Below are 18,968 nucleotides of genomic sequence, written 5' to 3'. Positions count from 1 at the left end.
CCCCCCCCCCCCCACCCATACATTGACGAAAGCTAACCTCCGTGAATTCCTGAGCATCAAAGAACCTCTATGGCAAATTTAGAAAAGATCGGAAAAAAAAAACTTTTTTTTATATAAGGAGAACCCCCAATGCGGTGTTGCTCCCCCCCCCCATCATGGAGGGTTGAAAACTACCATGTGTGAATTCCCGAGCATCAGAGGACCTCTGTTCCAAATTTGGAAAAGATATGATAAAAACTGTTTTTCTATAAGAATCCCTCCCGTATGGGGGTTGCCCCCCATAGCGGAAAGAAAACCACCCTATCAGAATTCCTGAGCATCAAATAACGAAACTCTACCAAATTCGGAAAGATCCAACAAAAACTGGATTTTTTGTAGGAAAACTACCATGGGGGTTGCCCTCCCCCCCATAGAAGACCGAAAACTACCCTGCGTGAATCCCCGTGCATCAAAGAGCCTATGTGTCAAATTTTGGAAAGATCAGACAAAAATTGGATTTTTTCAAAGAACCCCCCCCCCCTTATCGCCCCCCTCCCCTTATAAAGTGATGAAAACTACCCTGCGTGATTCTTGAGCATCTAAGAACCTCTGTGGCAAATTTAAAAAAGATCGGACAAAAACTTTTTTTTTAATACGGAGAACCCCCAATGTGGGGTTGTCTATCCCCCCCCACCCCCCACATAGAGGAACATAAACGACCTTGTGTGAATTCCCGAGCCTCCAATAACGAACCTCTGTGCCAAATTTGGAAAATATCCGACAAAAATTAGATTTTTTGAAGGAAAACCCCCATTATGGGGGGGTTGATTAGATATCATGGGGAGTTTAATCTGCAATGATTTGTTTTACCTTTTTTAAGAAGTTGTTTGTTTGCATTTTTACATAAATAAAAATTCGCTTGACATATTTTATGTGCCTCTTTTTTTTAACAATTACTTGTCTTTTTTTTTGAGGGGGGGGAGGGGGCTGCAGGCCCGTTGTTTAAATTTTTTCCCAAATATGACAAAGAGTCTGTACTCAATAAAAATTTTACAGAAAACGAACTAAAACAACGGCCAGTCATGTATAAAAACATGAATGTTCAAAAATCAAGACGGGAGGGGGGGGGGGTCAATTGACCCCCTGACCTCGTAAATGACGAGCCTGTGAAAGTGACTATACGTGATAAAGTGGGAAACTACGGTGGTAAGATTCTGAAGTTAGGATTTGATCAGACGCACACGAATCTTATAAAATACAGTCGAACCTCGTTATAACGAACTTAAAGTGACCATTAAAATCGATTATTATAAAAAGTTGGTTCGCTTTATCCAAAAAACAATAAACAATAAGACAAAGATTGCAAAAAAGTTCATTTCAGCAGTTATTTGTTTTAAGCATGTTCGAATTAACGAGGTTCGACTGTATTCTCAAAAAAAAAAAAAAAAAAAAAAAATGTGCTCAAAGAGAAAAAAAAAAAAGGAAATAAATTTTCTTAAAAATTTACGAAATTAATGTCCTCATATATGACGAAATTAATTTGACGAAACTAATGCTCTCAAAACTACGAAAATGATAGTTAATTTGACAAAACTAGAATGAAGAAATATTTCGTTACATTTGACGAAATTCGCATCCTCAAACCACTAACAAAAGCAGTTTCTTCAATTTGACGAAATGTTCGCTCGGAGCATATCCCTGGAAGTGGTTTCGTCAAAAACGAAGAAAATTTCGTCAAATTTGAAAGTCCATTTCTGAGAGTGTATACAAAAAAAAGGCCCTTGTTTTGCAGAGCTGAAAAAACATAAACTTGTAAAACGAAGAACCGAGAGTAGGGTTTGGCAAAGTGCTAAGTTTCGTGCCAGTGTGATTTCTACACACTAGCTCAGCAGTAGAAACGTCCCTGAGAATTTACGTTTTAATTGATATCTCCGTTAGTTATAATCGTAGAAAAACGAAAACTGCCGAAACATAATATCCGAAAAATTACGAATCTATCGATACCTGGTTCGATTCTGAACTCTCTGGCGTTCTCACGAAGTTCGAGTGACATACATACGTAGATGCATACGGAGATTCATACAATTGCCTTTTAAAATATAAGATTGCATTTATTCGCGTAAAAGAAACTAAAAAATTTAAAATACCGACTGCGAAAGAATACAAGCAAGTATAAAGTGCTGCTATGCCGAGCTGCGGAGACGGAGTTAGGACTGATTTTGGGTTAAAGGGAAGTGGGGTATCGCATGCTTTAAAAATTTTTTGGGTCGGAATCGGTCATAATCCCTCTAAATCTGCAACGCTGACAGGGCTGTGGAATTTGAACCGGAGTCGTGGAGTCGAAGTCGGACTGCTTCTGGGGCAAATGAGTCGGAGTCGTAGGCTCGCAAATTCCTAGAGTCAGAGCCTGAGTCGATCATTCTCCCTGTAACTCCGCAGGGATAATTTGCTACAATATATTTGACGGCTTAATTTGCCTGGAAGCTCACGGGAGCTCAGTTACTGCACTTTTTATTTACTGCGAATTTTTAGAAAGTAGACTGTTAACGACGGTGCTCATCGCTATTGCGCTCCAGAGCCCATACTTTCTTACAAGTATATGAACTTCTTTTTATGATTAATAAATGCTCAAAATTTAGATAATTTTTAGTCATAAATGAAGATATTAGATTTCGTGGGTGATAAAAAAAATCTAACGTAACTATTTCAGTGGTTTAAATTTATTTTAATTATATAATACTACTCGAAATGTGACGCATTCACCTCATGGTCTTGTATGCTGTCTCTCCTGTTTCACTCCTATTTTTATAAACATGTAAAATGCAACAGCTAATTAAGAAAGAAAAAACTAAGAAAGAAAAAGAGATTTTTTTTTTTTTTTTTTTTGAAATGAATTAAGCTGATAGAAAAGAGGAGGAAATTCAAAAAATTATTCATTTTTGTGTGTCAGACAGGGGCGCCCCAAACTTAAATTTTTGGAAGAGCGAAAATTCTCAATTTTGCCGAAGGATGACACTTTTGTTTGACAAATAATAAAATTTTTGGGAGGTCTCAGTGACCTCTCATCGGGGCGGCGCGGCGCCTCTGGTGTCGGATCAGACATTTTTAAATCATCGAACAATGATGTTATCAAATATTTTACAAAATATTTGATAACATCAGTATTATATCATATATTCTTCCGTTGAAGCTTGAAATAAAATAAGGGGACGGAAAAAAAAGCGATAGCGGTTATAATATATATATATATATATATATATATATATATATATATATATATATATATATATATATATATATATATATATATATATATATATATATATATATATATATATATATATATATATATATATATATATATATATATATATATATATATATATAAAAGATTAAATCAACTTTCAATGATTCAAATTAGCACAGAAGGAAAGTTAATGTTGAAAGAACTTATTCTAAAACCAAAACCCTCTCGCAGTCGGTAGGATTCGAACCTACGCGGGAAGATCCCAATGGATTTCTAGTCCATCGCCTTAACCACTCGGCCACGACTGCCTGCTGTTTCAACGATCAGGAGAAAATCTGGAGCATAGTCTTTGGAGAGATAGATCACAGACGACAGAGAATTTCAGGAATTTCGAGTCTACCGACTAAATTGTCACAATGCACAGGAAAACACTATAGAGGTTGCTGCTCCTCCTACTCCAAATTTCTGCGGACCTGCGCATTTTGCGAATCTTGTGTTTTTCTGTGGATTTTGACAACTTAGTCGGTAGACTCTAAATTCCTGAAATTCTCTGTCGTCTGTGATCTATCTCTCCAAAGACTATGCTCCAGATTTTCTCCTGATCGTCGGAATAGTAGGCAGTCGTGGCCGAGTGGTTAAGGCGATGGACTAGATATCCATTGGGATCTTCCCGCGTAGGTTCGATATGTTTTTTTAACATAAACTTTTCTTCTGAGGCAACTTGAATAATTGAAAGCTAATTTTTTTTTAAAATACCGCTGTTGCTTTTTTCTCTCTCTTTATTTTATTTTAAATTAAATGTAATTTGCTTTAGCTAATACATTTCTGCGGTAATGGAAGATGGATGAAAAAAATTGTTTTAGTATTTTTTAATCTTTTGATCAAAACTACTCAAATATCAAGAAATAAAATATTTACCTTTGTTCAATAGCAATAAATAACAAAATTATGGGCGTATTTAAGGGGAGAGTAGATGGGGCTACGGCACTTGCGCAATCAGATGAGAGCCCACGAGGCCCGTGCCCTCCTCCCACCATAGAATGCTGAGTTGAATGTGTTTCAAATCTATTCCTTGTTTTTGAACAGAAGAAAAGAACGCGTCTTGGGATAACGAAGTGGTTTTAATGATGTTAGGGGAATATTTTAATTTATTTTAAAAATAAAATTTTCAATAGTTACAGCTTATTGGTAAGCTGTCCCCCCCCTCCTCGGCTGTCCTATTTCTTTCCTCTTCTTCTAATTCGTTTGAAAATAATAAAGCTTTCAAGATGCTACTCCTCCGAGCCTCCCCCACCCCTCATCCACCCATCACATACATCGAAAGCCTTATGGAGCATATCTCAAAGTTCGTTTCCAGATTTTAAATTTTGCAAAACTTTCAGGGGAAAGCCTCTAAAACCCGAACAACATCGTAAATCGCTTAAAATTTTGTTTTGGGAACTTCAATTTTGAAAAATTACAGTCCCTAATGTAACAAATACGGTCTTTTACAATTGCGTTTTTAAGACTTGAATTTCAGAAAATATTCGGGCAAATAAGGCCCCCGAACAACCTTCCTTTATCTCTACCTCTAGCATCACAAAAACAATTGAGAGTTTTTAACTATACACTAACAAAAAATTTAAGTGGAATAGCTCTTGAGCCGCTCCTTCTAATATCATCATTGGACATTAAGTTTTTAGAATCTTAATTTTGAAAATTGTCTAAGGGAGAGCTCCAGAACCCTTTCCCCGCAATACCTTCAAAGTTTGTCAACAATTCACGTTTTTGTAACTTCAATTTCGAAAAATATGGAGTGGGCGAGGGAAAAAGAGTTGATTTCGATCTTTTTTTTAAATCGAGTTTCGTCCCTCACCTTTACGTCAATAAATATGGTCTATAATACTGTTTCATCATTCTAAAAAAAAAAAAAAGAACTCGACTTAAATGCCATTTAAGCTTATGAAATCGTGTTGCTACTGGAAAAGCTACTATATTCCAAAAATGCATTAACTGTAAAAAAAGATTTTGCTGCTGTTGCTGGTAGGGGAGTATCAAAGTTAAATAATGGGTCTTTTACGCTGTTGTAGTATTTTAAAAGTTTAACATTATTTATGCTCTAACAACAAAAACTATACGCAAATATTCCGCGTTTCTTTCAATTTCGACCGGATACTGGAAGGCAGGGAGGGTCTCAGGTACCATGCATCTAAGGTAATTGCTAGCGACCGATCCCAGGACTTTCAAAAACACAGATTTCACGAGCAAGTACTAGACATTCTTCGGCGTAGGGATTAGAATCCGGAACCCTCCAATTCCAAATCCAGTGCCATAACCACTAGACAACCCACGGCTTCATATTAAAGTGTACACTGCCGAGACCTTCGAAATATTAGGCTCACGGCACTCCCCAATCCCCCTCAGCGGCTAATCGTGGATTTTTGTATTTCTACGCACTCCTGTGATCTTGAAGGCAGGTGTCGCAGCGAGAAATTATTTGCTCGCTCAGCTTGCAAGCAGTCGTGGCCGAGTGGTTAAGGCGATGGACTAGAAATCCATTGGGATCTTCCCGCGTAGGTTCGAATCCTACCGACTGCGAGATTGATTTTGCAAAAATTTTACTCCAAATAAACTTTTTTCTAGTAGCTATTGAATTAGTAAATTTCATTTATTACTTTGTAAACCGACGGTTTATTTTCAATTCTTTCCTTACGTTTCAAACTTACTTAATACTCAATAGCAGAAATTCGGTCTAAATTTTTTTTTTGTTTTCCATTCTTTTCGTGATTTATAAGTTTTTATTTTGTTTTTTTGAAAACATGCATGCAATTAAATTCAAATTCAGTGCTGTTTTACAGGAACTATTAATGCTGGAATTTTTGCACCGTGCTCGTTTCGCTCACTAACCCTCGTTCGCGGCCTGCTCATCGGTGTACTTAGGGGGCTGTTGATTTGTTGATAGGTCGAGAAATTTCGCGTCAAACCGAATGACGATGAATTTGATAGTGTAGGGGAAGCTGGTGTTCCCACGGACAAAATTTACTTTTCAATTTTTGCCGGTCTCTGGTCTCTGGGAATGGATAATCGATCGGATATTTTTTCTAGCAGAATCTACAACTTATTATCTAATTTGGCAATTTTTGTCAGGTAAAAATCTCATAGCTTTCAGCTTCAAAAAAATTTTCCTGAAAAACCATCTTTTTTGTCCATGGGTACAAAACCCCATTAACCCTCGGACAAGTGCCTTTGTACCCATGGACATATAAAAAAAAATATATAAATAAGTCTGAGGAACTCAATCACACTCAATACATTTTCATAAGCTATTTTATATTGAAGTACTTCAAACATCCATTGAAAATAACATTAAATAAACTATTCAACAGAAATTAAACTTTGAAAAATTATCGAAGGTTTTTTTTCTCTTTTTTTAATTTTCCTTAATTTTTAACATCAATGAACTCTTTAAAAAAGTTATTAATCTTAAGAGAGTTAATTATGTTATGAATAATTAACATGTTTAAAAAAAAAAAATTGATTCATGATAGTATGGCTCATTATGTACTTACATAATAACTTCCATTTATAAGCAAATTGAAACCTTTAACCAAAACTAACCCATAACAAAAAACTCAGTTAAGATTAAACCAACAAAAATCTAGAAAAGTCGACTTCAAATGAAAACAGGTGGGATTGACGGTCTGTAGATCCTGCAATAGGTGGGGGTTACTTCAACACTATATCTTCAATCCCTACTTCAAATTCATCATCATTGTTGAAAGCAAATTTCGAACGTTGATGACAAGGCACCATTTTGAGATACTTCACATTGTACGAAGACTCAGGTGCAACCCAAAGAGACTAAAAATTTTTGTCCGTAGGTACACATGATTATATGTGTCCTTGGGTACAAAGGTATGCCATTTTGGTTTTGCAAGTCAGTCACATCGACAGGACCACAGTTTTACAACATTGAAAATCAGAAACAAAATCTTCAAAATACATAGGGAATCATGATACCTGCAACAAAAATGAATAATACAATCCACGACGGACGAAAAAAAAAAAGAAATTGCTCATGTTTTTTTTACTTAAGTCCTGCTAAAACCGATCGAATCTTAAATGTTTGTTTGATAGCGTTGAAACTTCTTGGGGGTACTGGAGAGGGCTGTGACACACACGTTGAACCCCAAGTAGGATCTTTCTCGACGATAACCGGAATTTCCGACCAACGTCCATAGGTACAGCAGCTTCCCCTACTTTTCAATCAATATCTCATTTTGGTATGAAACAGAGTGGAATAGCTGTCTCCGGACATTCTGTATCTATCGATGTCTGTATCTCTTTGGACAGTACGGAGGAGATAGGAGAGAGTCAATTCTTTTAAATCTAAGTATTTCACCAATTGGAAAAAAAAAAAAAAAACATGAAAGCTTAAAATTCCATGTATTAAGTATCGATTACGCAGAAAAAGTGTCTTGGGATAGTGTTAAATGAGGCTCTACTGTACTTTTGTTAATTAATGGTTAGCGGTTTGATCATATTATTAACAGTACCAAAACGAAAGTAAGAAAATTTATGCTCCAAAATTCCAATTGCTTTTCTTTCTCTCCCTTTTCTCAATGTTAGATTTTTAACTAAAATACAAAGCTTGAAAATATGCTTAGCTACATTTTTGAAGCGTATTTTCGATTTTCATTGCGTGAAATATGCTTGGCTTGCGTTCGATGAACCTCACCGGTTTACCGGTAAGTTATCGGTTACAAACCGCAGCGTTCTATCATTTATCGGTTACCTCACCGGTTACCATTTTAAGCTGATGATTAGTTGCTTGGAGCACGTGATCATTAGCTGTCACGTGATTAACTAACCGGTCGCTACCGGTTGAGCTCGTCGAACGTAAGCTTGCAGAGGTGTTAAATTATCTTTGTTTATGACATCACTTCCAAGTCATAACACTGGGAACCTGATACTATTCCATTTTAGGTTGTTGGGAAAAAATAACATAAAATACTACATGTTTTTGTCATTTTGACCATTTTGAATTAGTGTACTGAAATGCCTTTTGTTTGCAGTAAACTTTTTAAACTAAAATTTCCTATCAACTGCTGATAAACGAATAAGCAAGCACTAATAAAACTGATAAACATTTTATATTTTCGTTTATGCTGCTCTTCTTATCCAACGGTAATCTACAGCAGTCTCAAAAAAGAAAAAAAGAAGCTCTTCCAGATGATAACGCTGAGCAGACATCTGCTGTGTAGATAAACACAGTGGGCAAAAGACTCTAGCCAAAAAAGGAAACAAATAAGAACAGCTGATTCTGCCACGAGCAGTTATGAATATTTGATAACTCCCGGAAACATCTCGAAAAATCAGTATGCAAGGAGGTGTTTGGACTCGCCTAAAATGTTGATCGCTCTCAAAGTTCAGTTGAAAAATCTTGGGGTTGTTTCCTTCAGTCAAAAGTACTACTTTTAGTCACTGAAATTGATAGAATAAAAAATAATAATAATAATAATAATAATAATAACATGGACCCAGAAAGTATTTTTATTTTCCCAACAGGTGTTTTTTAATTAATTCTTTTAAATGTCCGATTTTTCAAACAAGACGTGGTCTTGATGACGTCGCAAATGATGCATTTTAGCGCATATTTTTACCACGGTTCCACGTCATGATAATCAAGAAGCGAATTAAAATTGCGCTCTGCTCTTGCTATCAACCATATCGTTGCCAATACACGTGAGTAAAGATGCGAATTAAATATTTTGATCTGTGAATGGCAACACTGAATGACATTTCATCATTTGTGATGTCATCGGGCAGAAACATAAACAATAAAAGCGCACCGATTTAAGTAATTTTTTTAAAAATATTAAACTTAAACAAATTATTTAAAAAATGGCCATATCCCATGTTTTAAAGCATGCTCTTTCGGAAAAAAAAAGACTTTTAAAATTTCGGAAATGACCCCACTAAAAACTGAGCATATGTACCTATGTATCTATGTCCGAGTTTCTTCTCCCGAACGACAGTGAACTGACCATCGAACCAGATATCGATGGATTCGTAATCTTCCGGTCTTCATGTTTGACTATTTAACATAATCCTTCGATAATAATTAGCGGAGATAGCAATTAAAAGCTATTAATTATGACTCTTATATTTCTACATAAAATTCCCATTTTTCGAAGGCTTTCCTCCATTCAAATTTTATTTCAGTACTTCATCTCAACTTTCCGCAGCAATGCTTTAATTAAAATTTATAGCGTGAAGAAAATCATTGAGATGAAAGATTTGTTTCCATTTTTTTCCCTCGAATATGAATAAATAAAATTCTAGCTTTTGTTTTAAAGGTTTTTCCTGTAATCGTGAGGTTTAAAATGTTTCCTTTTTTGTTATTTTTCCGGAATTTGCAGCAAAATGTTACTGATTTTTTTTCTTTTTGTCCAAATATGATTGTTGAACACGCGTCACTTGACATTACTTTTATTTTCGAGTTAGACCGTGCAAAGTCGTGCGACGCAGCTAGTAGAATCAATAAAAACCGAACGAAACGTGCCTGGGAATTAATTGCACTATTTAGCTTTTTTTTTTTTTTTTTCTAATTTTGTAGATGCATGCAAAATTTCGGAAATGGTTTCAGAGAATTATAGCTTTTTTTGTGAATTTTAATTTATGCAAGAAATAACTGCAGAAAATTATAGCTTTTTTTTTTTTTTTTTTTTTTTTTTTTTTGCAAATTTTAACGGATGGTTGCAGATAATTATTGCTTTTTTGTGAATTTTAATGGATACAAGAAATGGTTTCAGAGGTACAGCTTTTTTTTTTTTGCAAATTTTAATGAACGCAGGAAATGGTTTCAGAAAATTGTAGCTTTTTTATTCTTCTGTAAATTTTAATGGTTGCAGGAAATGGTTTCAGAGAATGGGGTCGTTTCGAAAATTTTAAAAGTATTTTTTTCTGAAAGAGCATGCTTAAAAATATAGGATCTGACCTTTTTTTAAAATAATTTGGTCAAGTTTAATATTTTAAAAAAATACTTAAATCGGTGCGCTTTCATTATTTACGTGTCTGTCGTGTGACATCACAAATGTTGGAATGCCATTTAATGTTGCCATTCACGGAGAAAAATATTTGATTCGCATCTTTACTCACGTGTATTGGCAACGATAGGGTTGATAGCAAGCGTAGAGTGCAATAGTTTAATTCGCTTCTTGATTATCATAACGTGGAAACGTGGTAGAAAGATGCGCCAAATTGCATCATTTGTGTCGTCATAAAGACCACGCCTTGTTTTCAAAATCGGACATTTTAAAAAATTACCTAATTAAAAAATTGCTGTTGGGAAAATGAAAGTATTTTCTGGGTCCATGTTATTTTTTTTACTCATTCTATCAATTTCAGTGACTAAAAGGAGTACTTTCGACTGAAGGAAACAACCCCATTATTGCTCTTTTGTGGGTGGAAGAAATAGTTAAAGAGTATTGTAGCTGTTTTGTAATTTTTAATGGATGCAAGAAATGTTTTCACTTAATTATAGCTTAGATTTATAGTTTTTTTTTTTTTTGCAAATTTTAATGTTTGCAAGAAATGGTTCCAGAGAACAATAGTCTTTATAAAAGAAAGAAATAAATAAATAAATAAAAAACAAATTTGAATAGATGCAAGAAATGCTTTCGGAGAATTATCGCTTCATTAAGTGTGCAAGATATGGTATAAGAGTAGTGCAGTTTTTTTGTAATTTTTAATGGATACAAGAAATGGTTTCACTTATTTATAGCTTTTTTGTAAATTTTAAAAAATGCAGGAAAAAGTTTCAGAGAATTATAGTTTTTTTGAAAATTTTAATTGATGCAAGAAATGGTTTCAGATAATCACAGCGGTTTTTTTTTTTAAGGGGGAGGGGGGGGGAGCATTTTAAAGAATGCAAGAAATGGTTTCAGAGATTCACAGTTTTTTGTAAATTTTAATGGTTTCAAAAAATGGTTTCAGAGAACAATAGCTTTTTTTGGGAGGGGGAGGGGGATCTTAATAAATGTAAAAGATAGTTTAGGAGTATTTTTTTTTTTTTTTGTAACTTTTAATGGATGCAAGAAATAGTTTCACTTAATTATAATTTTTTTCTAAATTTTAAAGATCGCAAGAAAATGTTTCAGAGAATGATAGCTTTTTTGCAAGTTTTAATTGATGCAAGAAATGGTTTCAGAAAATCATAGGATTTTTTTTTTTTGTAAATTTTAATAGTTGCAAGAAATGGTTCCAGAGAACAATAGCTTTTCTTTCTGTTTCTTTCTTTTTTTTTTTTTTTTTGTAAATTTTGATGGATGCAAGAGATGATTTCAGAGAGTTATTGCGTTATTAAGTGTGCAAGAGATTGTTTTAGAGTATTGCAGCTTTTTTGTAAATTTTAACGGAGTTTCACTTAATTATAGCTTTTTTTGCAAATTTTAATGAATGCAGGAAAAAGTTTCAGAGAATTATAGCTTTTTTGTAAATTTTAATCGGTAAAAGAAGTATTTTAAGAGCGTTATAATTTGTTTTCAATTTCAGTCATGTGATCACAGATTTGGTGATGCTTTCACGAGGTTGTTTAGGTTAAAAGAAAATATTCTTCATCCTGTTTCAGAAATTTTAATTCTCCTTGTGTCAATGTTTTAGAAGCTAAACTTCTTGTTGTTGTTGTCGTGTCATATTTAATAATCACTCTGAAGAAAGACATGGAGTTCCTCGAGAGGTTGGACTTTTTCATTAATATAATAAGAGAACAAAAAATAATAAACAAATAAATAAATAAAGATTAATTTGAATTCCGAAATTTTGAATTCAAATTACTTTTTCACAATCACGACCTGCGTCAGGACCCTACTCAGTGGAGTTACTTTTTCAAGAAACGGCTCCTATACCCCAAGTCTGCCCGTCCTCTTGAGCGGTTACGTGTGTATAGTTGTGTATGTGTGAGTGTGTATGTGTAGGAGCATGCGTGTGAGTAGGACATGTACGCCATCGACCAGGAGAAGCGACTTCCGGGGGACACTGCTCAGGACCGAAGGAGTCGCGCCTGCAGAGGACGGTGGGGTTGAAAAAGGAACCAAACATCAAGGACGGTCAAGTGAAAACAATTAGCAATCGTGATTGCTCAAAAAAAAAAAAAAAAAAGATTTACAGCACAAAGAGAGGAAACAACATCCAAAGTTCCTTTGTTATTCAAACCCATGACCTCCGGTATACGAAGCGAGCTTCCATCTGAGAGTCAAGAAAGCTTCTTCTCTTTTTTTTTTCTTTTTTTGAAGAAATGTAACGCTACCATAAGAAAATGCAAAAGTTCTTTAATATTATAATTGTACCGTTGAATAACGAGTTTCTTTTTTTTTTCTCTCCTTTTCTTTCTTTCTTTCATTATTTTCCTTCTTTAAAAAGAAAAAAATATATAGGAAGATTTGTAGATTAGTTTTTGAAAGAAAAAGCTAAAATAATAATCTCACAAACTGCAATCTCTACCCTAAACTACTGTAGCTGCAAATAAAACCGAATTGTACATGGAAAAGTCAACGTTGGAAGATTTTCTTTAAAAGTAAATTACATTGACATAAAGCGAATTATACCTGAAAGCTAAAGTTTTAGATTATTATTTTATAATGAACTAGCTGCGTTGCCAGGCGTTACACGGTCTACCTCAAAAATGAAGGCACGTCACTTATGTTCAATAATCACTCTTAAATTAAAAAGGAAAAAAAAATGGTGCAAAATTTCCTGTCGATGTTTAGAAAAGAGCAATTGCATGACTCAAAAGTAAAATTTAGTCCTCTTTAAATTTTTTCAAAATTCCAAAAATCTCTCGGTGAATTCGTGAGCATCATGCATCAAATGCAACCTCAGAGTGAGCCGAATTTGGCAAAAATCCAACGTAACTTGGATTTCTATAACTAAAAGTGGACATGCATTTAAAGACTTTTCTTGTTCTTTCTTTTTTTACTTTCCCACAAGTCCCTTTTTTTGACTTTTTCATTGCTTAATTCGGGTCAAACCAACATTCAAAAGTTTTTTTTTTGCAACTTAAATAAAAAGTAATAAATAAATAAAATAAAAGAAACAATGGTGCAATTCTGCAGAAAGCATTAAGAATCTGCAACACAATTAGACGAATCCAGCAAAGCATTCAGCCGATAAATAAAAAGAGAAAGGAGCCCAAGCTAATCCGAAATTCATTTTAATCCAATTTAACGGATCAGCTAATGGCAACAATGAAGAAGGACAAGAGAAGAAAAGAAAGAGGAAAACAACTGTACCACTTCAAAAGCAGGATGGGAGAAAAACAAAATTCAATCGGCGCGGCGCCCGCGTTTAATGCGTTTACAATAAAAATTTGAGATTTGCATTCGTGGCACGATTGGTTGGCTTCCTATTTTGATTACACTTGGACTCGGGTGGATTTCCAGGAAGCACGCTCCCCTAATGCATAGACGATAATTGTGTGAGAGATATTTCTTTTTGATGAAGTCGGAAAATGTTGTTTATACATGCATTTTACTGTTAGGGTATGTAGTGCAGTAGAAATAGGCCAAAAAACACCTTGGGGGTCAAACAAATTGAAACAGAAATGATTCTTGTGGTAAATGGTAGGCAACACACTCCAGATGAACATACTAAAAATATACATCCGTACTGTTGGGACAAATGCGTTTTTTGACCGCCTTCTTGAATATTTATAAAAAACTAAAAAAAAAAATAATTAAAAAAAATATATGTGTGATATCAAATGGAAGGAAATTTAATTCTGAAAAGAAATATAATATGGGATACTTAAAGTGAAGTGAAAATGCTAAAAACATACATCTATATCTTAGTGAAAAATGCGGTTTTTTTTGGCCACCATCTTGAAAAAATATGTTTTTTTTTTTTTTTTTGCTAAATCGTGTTTGGTATCAAACAAAAAGAAATTTCATGCTGAAAAGGAATATAAAATGGAATATTTAAAATAAAGTGGGCTGAATAAAAATTTACATCCGCACTGATGCGAGAAATGCGTTTTTTTTTTTTTTTTTGGTCGCAATCTTAAAAAATCATGGATATTTTTCAAAGATAAAAAACATCATGTGTGGTATCAAATGAAAGGAAATTTCTTGCTCAAAGTGAACATGATTTTGTTTTAGATTGAAAAGAAAGAAAATAATGAAATGGGAGCCGAGGCACTGAAGTCTCTTGTTGTGTTAAAAACATTATTTATTAATCAAAGCGGTATAAGAACTGTGGATAACTTTGCGTCCGAGGATATTTTTCAAAAAGGTTGCCTAAATACATTTTAAAAAAATCATGAATTTAAAGGAGTTTTATAAAATAAAATATTTACAGTATCAAAATAAAATCTAATCTTTATCCTCATCCAAATTCAAAATGTTTCCTGTGTTTGTGCAGTTATTTCCACAACAGTTTTTACAAATTACCGAGTATGGAAGTCCATATCGACGGTATATACATTTTGTAGTCTTACATGGTTCTTTAGTGTATGTTAGCAAGTAAGAGTTGATCTAGCACTGCTCTCAAGTCTGGATATTGACTGAAATAGTCCATCTACCAACTGCCATCCCGAAAGTGTGGTATGACGAGTTTGTAATTCAAGGTTTTTCCAAATAAAGCTCTGTAAATGTACTCGATATAGATGATATTTCGGTGCATTTTACGTTGGAGGCAAACGAGCTGTGTCAAATTCTTTTTTAGCTGGAGTCTTTTTTACTTCCTTTTACAAAAAAGGAAGTAATGTATTCGCGAAAAAAATTTCACTCATAAATCGGCCTTAATTTCTATTTTGCTCACCCCCGAATGAATGTTGAGTTTTATTTTTCAACCCGACCACACGTGGATATATGCCTAGGAACGTACAGACACCCGAAATATCCATTTTGACGATCCCCGAGATAATTACAACGAGTTTTCTCGTGACGTCTGTATGTACGTATGTGTATATGCGTATGTGTGTATGTATGCCGCATAACTCAAGAACGGAATGTTCTAGAAAGTTGAAATTTGGTACTTAGACTCCTAGTGGGGTCTAGTTGTACGCCTTTCCTTTTGGTTGCATTCGGGTGTTTCTAAAGGGGTCTTTTGCCCCTTTTTTGGGGGAAATCATTGTTAATTTCGATGTAAACTCAAGTGGTGTTATAATTTGGCGGACACTTGGCGATATATCGCCAGTCTTTTGGTCAAATTTGGCGATTTATTTCTTTGTTTTTTTAATCTGGTTTCAATGTGGCCACTGTTGGTGATATTTAGAAAGTAAACTATTGAATTACATTAAAACTGCCAATAATGAGAAAATGACATTAAATTGGAGTAAAAGAAAGTCATGTGATGCACACATCTGCTCGTTTCTAAGGTATTGCTTATATATTTCGAAGTCCGAAACACGCTTAAGTTGCCTGTGTCGATGTTACCTACATATAGTGACACAATAATCTTACAGCCGATATCAACCAAATATTCCAAAGTAACATCTTTAGATGATCCAAAATGGCATGATCAACTGTCTTAACAGTCAAAACTTAAGAGCAAAGGATATTCGTGATAATAGATGTTATTATTCAGTTGTATTAATACTTGGTTAATATGAATGCTGATGTTGTATTACGTTTTAATGAATATAATAGTTGAAATATTGTTACTGTATATTCCTTAATGCGTTTTCAGAAAACATAACAAGGCTTTCCCGCCAATAGATTTCTGAATTGCTTGAATGTCACGAACTTTATTTGAAGATTGTGTGGCAAAGTGTATTAAAATATTCGTCTGGTGAGCCCCTACAAAGAAGGAACAGAGGACCCTCTGGGGGGGGGGGTGCATTAAAATATGCTTAGAAGAATGATATAGTAAAAGGATTAAAATGTCTGCATCATCCGCAACTACCGTCACGTGTTTTTCCTGGGCAATTTTTACAGCTTCTTTCACTATCACAGTGTCCACAGAACGACCTCTCCTTTGAAAACAACTCGCCAGTATGTTGACAAAACGTTGTTTGTTAACAGAATTGGAAAGAGAATTGTGTTTCGGAATAATTATAGGTGAATTTTCATCAAATGCTTTTATATTTGGTTTCTTACACCCATTGAATACTATGGTCCCTTTTCCAAATCTTTTGCTTTCATATGCTTCGTGTTGACTTTCATATCTCCAAATATTTCAGACGTGGATCAGGGTAACTGATGAACCAATGCTCCACCCTCAAGAAAGTAGAAAGTACTCTCATGCAGATCTTTTTTTTCATTCAAGGTATCTAACGATTTTGCCAATGAAGATTTATCTATTTTTCTCATTTGCTGAGTGCTATGGTCAAAAAGTGTAGTTGGCAAAGTAGATAATGCACATATTCAGTAAATTACCGCCCATTAGCCAGGGCTAAAGCAGAAATAATTAAATACACCGCCAGCTTAGTCATTTCCAGCCGAGGACTGCAGTTTCGTGCTTATTAGCACTCATCAGCCCGGCATAGGAAAGTGACTGAGCTGGAGATGGAAAACCTCTTAAGGAAGCCAAGAGTGCCATACAAACTGGTATACCATGCCTTGCCTTCAATCTTCGAGTTGAACCGAACCATTGCTTCGGTCACACGTCTGGTCCCCTATGCTAATTCTATATAAGCAACCAGTTTGATTGGCACTCTTGGCTTCCTTAAGAGGTTTTCCATCTCCAGCTCAGTCACTTTCCTATGCCGGGCTGATGAGTGCTAATAAGCACGAAACTGCAGTCCTCGGCTGGAAATGACTGAGTTGGCGGTGTTTTTCATGTAGATAATGCATAGTTTAAATATTCACAAGCATCTTGAGCGTTATTGTCTAAGGAGATACATGCTAGCATCCTCTGTGTTAAAAGACGGGAATTTACTCAGTGGGTCTCACCAGCAATGATAATCATTTTTCAATTCTTGCGTTACTCATCTTTACTGCTTATATAACTACAATAAAGCCTTTGCCGGTGAGTTTATCTTGGATATTTCTTCTAATGACATCAGAATTTTCTGCAGTAATTTTGTTTTTGCTATCCATCATTCCGTTAAAAACGTTCCATAAACCACTTGAAAGAACAGCAAATAGATTATGGTCTTTGAAGAATTGCATTAGCACTTGCGGTGCTCTAACACAAGTTCATGTAAGCATGGTTGTTTTATCATTTTCTACCAATTTCCTATTTAAAAACACTTCGCTTCAAAAATCTGATTAATATCCTTTTACAGTGTAAAATGTATTTCTATTTGACGCCACTCATGTTTTTTTTTTTTTTAATTTCGTAAATATTTCATGATTTTTAAAGATGGCTGCCAAAAACCCCCCCTTTTTCGCGGTCACACAGGTGTATATTTTTTACCATGTTCACTTCACTTTAAAAATCTCATGCTAAATTCCTTTTCAGCTTGAAATTTCCTTTCATTTGATATCACACATGATTTTTTTTTTTAAATTTATTTTCATGACTTTTCAAGATGGCGGCTAAAAAATACCATTTTCCGCGATAGAACGGGAGAATAGTTTTAGTATGTTATTTTCTCTTTTAATATCTCATATTTTGTTCCTTTTTAGCTGGAAACTTTCTATCATTTGATCCCAAAAATGATCTTTTTTTCAATTTAAAAATTTTCTGTGATTTTTCAAAATGGCGGCCAAAAAACATACTTGTCCCAATGGTATGTATATTTTTTGTATGATAATTAGGAGCATGTTACCTACCATTTCCCATAAGAATAATTTCTATTGCAATTTGCTTGACCCCAAACGCTATTTTTACTGGACTAATGAGTTTGCAAAGTTTTGTAAATAAGATGAGGCGCCTGGAACAGGCAGCAATCTGGAATTTGAACGCAAGCAGATTTCTTATTTCTTTCTTTTTAGGAGGAAGACAAAAAAATTTCTTAAAAAAAGAGCGTAAATTAGCATTATTTATGTTAAATTAATTTGCTGGTTTATTACGTATAAAAGCATTAAAAATTACATTTTTATTAGAATACATTTTTTTTCTGCGAAATTTTGCTTTTGACAAATCAAATTTGGAAAATTTGTTCTCTACTAAAACATTAGGAGATCTGTGTTAATACCAGGCGTGCCCGGGAAGGAGGGGGAGGGTCATGGTGCATTTTGCGCCATTGAAATTTTTAGGAGGGTTTGGGTGGTATTTTTCTCATTTGGGGCTCTTGCTCTTGGGGGGGTCTTTGCGATATTTGGGGGGGGGGTCGCATTTGCTCTTAGGGGGTTACCCCAGTCAAAACAAAGAGTTCTGAACGTTGACGTTGAATCCCTTCTCTCTCATCATCCAGACCTTGACCGAACGAAAGCCGTCATGTTCTCTAAGGCGACCGGAGCACGTTAAATCTGTTGTGGTCGTTCTGTCCTCCAGACGCATGAAGGTTCCTAAGGGTGCCATCACCGAAAATCACCTCTTGTGCTTATGCCCAATTTAAACGAGTGACAATAAAGAACTCGAACAATTTGAGGTTACGGCACCTGCTGTTTCCATTTGTCTATGTACTTGACAACAACAACAAATATCTCTCAAAGCGTAAAATAGCCTATAAACAGAACATTATTGCTTTATTTTATTTTTATTTTTATTTTATTTTTTAAAGCCAGGAGCAAAAATAGGAATTTATTTTGGGTGGGGATTGAACCAAAAAGAACTTCCATCCAAAAATTTCCAAGTATAAAAATATTAAAATCCTTTATAAATAGTACATTTAAATTCATATCGGAAATAGCCCGGACCCCCTCGCCTTCCATTT

The 18,968-nt window shown here is 34.7% G+C and overlaps 2 non-coding genes across 2 annotated transcripts; one reads left to right on the top strand and one right to left on the bottom strand.

The window, feature by feature from the left end:
- Positions 1-3,452: 3,452 nt before the first annotated feature.
- Positions 3,453-3,534, bottom strand: Trnas-aga (transfer RNA serine (anticodon AGA)). Its single transcript has one exon. It is a non-coding gene; the product is annotated as a tRNA-Ser (tRNA).
- Positions 3,535-5,721: 2,187 nt separating this feature from the next.
- On the top strand, positions 5,722-5,803 carry Trnas-aga (transfer RNA serine (anticodon AGA)). The gene has a single exon. It is a non-coding gene; the product is annotated as a tRNA-Ser (tRNA).
- The last annotated feature ends 13,165 nt before the right edge of the window (positions 5,804-18,968 follow it).

Source organism: Uloborus diversus, chromosome 8 (assembly GCF_026930045.1).
Source record: "Uloborus diversus isolate 005 chromosome 8, Udiv.v.3.1, whole genome shotgun sequence".
Lineage (NCBI taxonomy): Eukaryota > Metazoa > Arthropoda > Arachnida > Araneae > Uloboridae > Uloborus > Uloborus diversus.
This window is presented reverse-complemented; position numbering and strand designations above follow the sequence as displayed.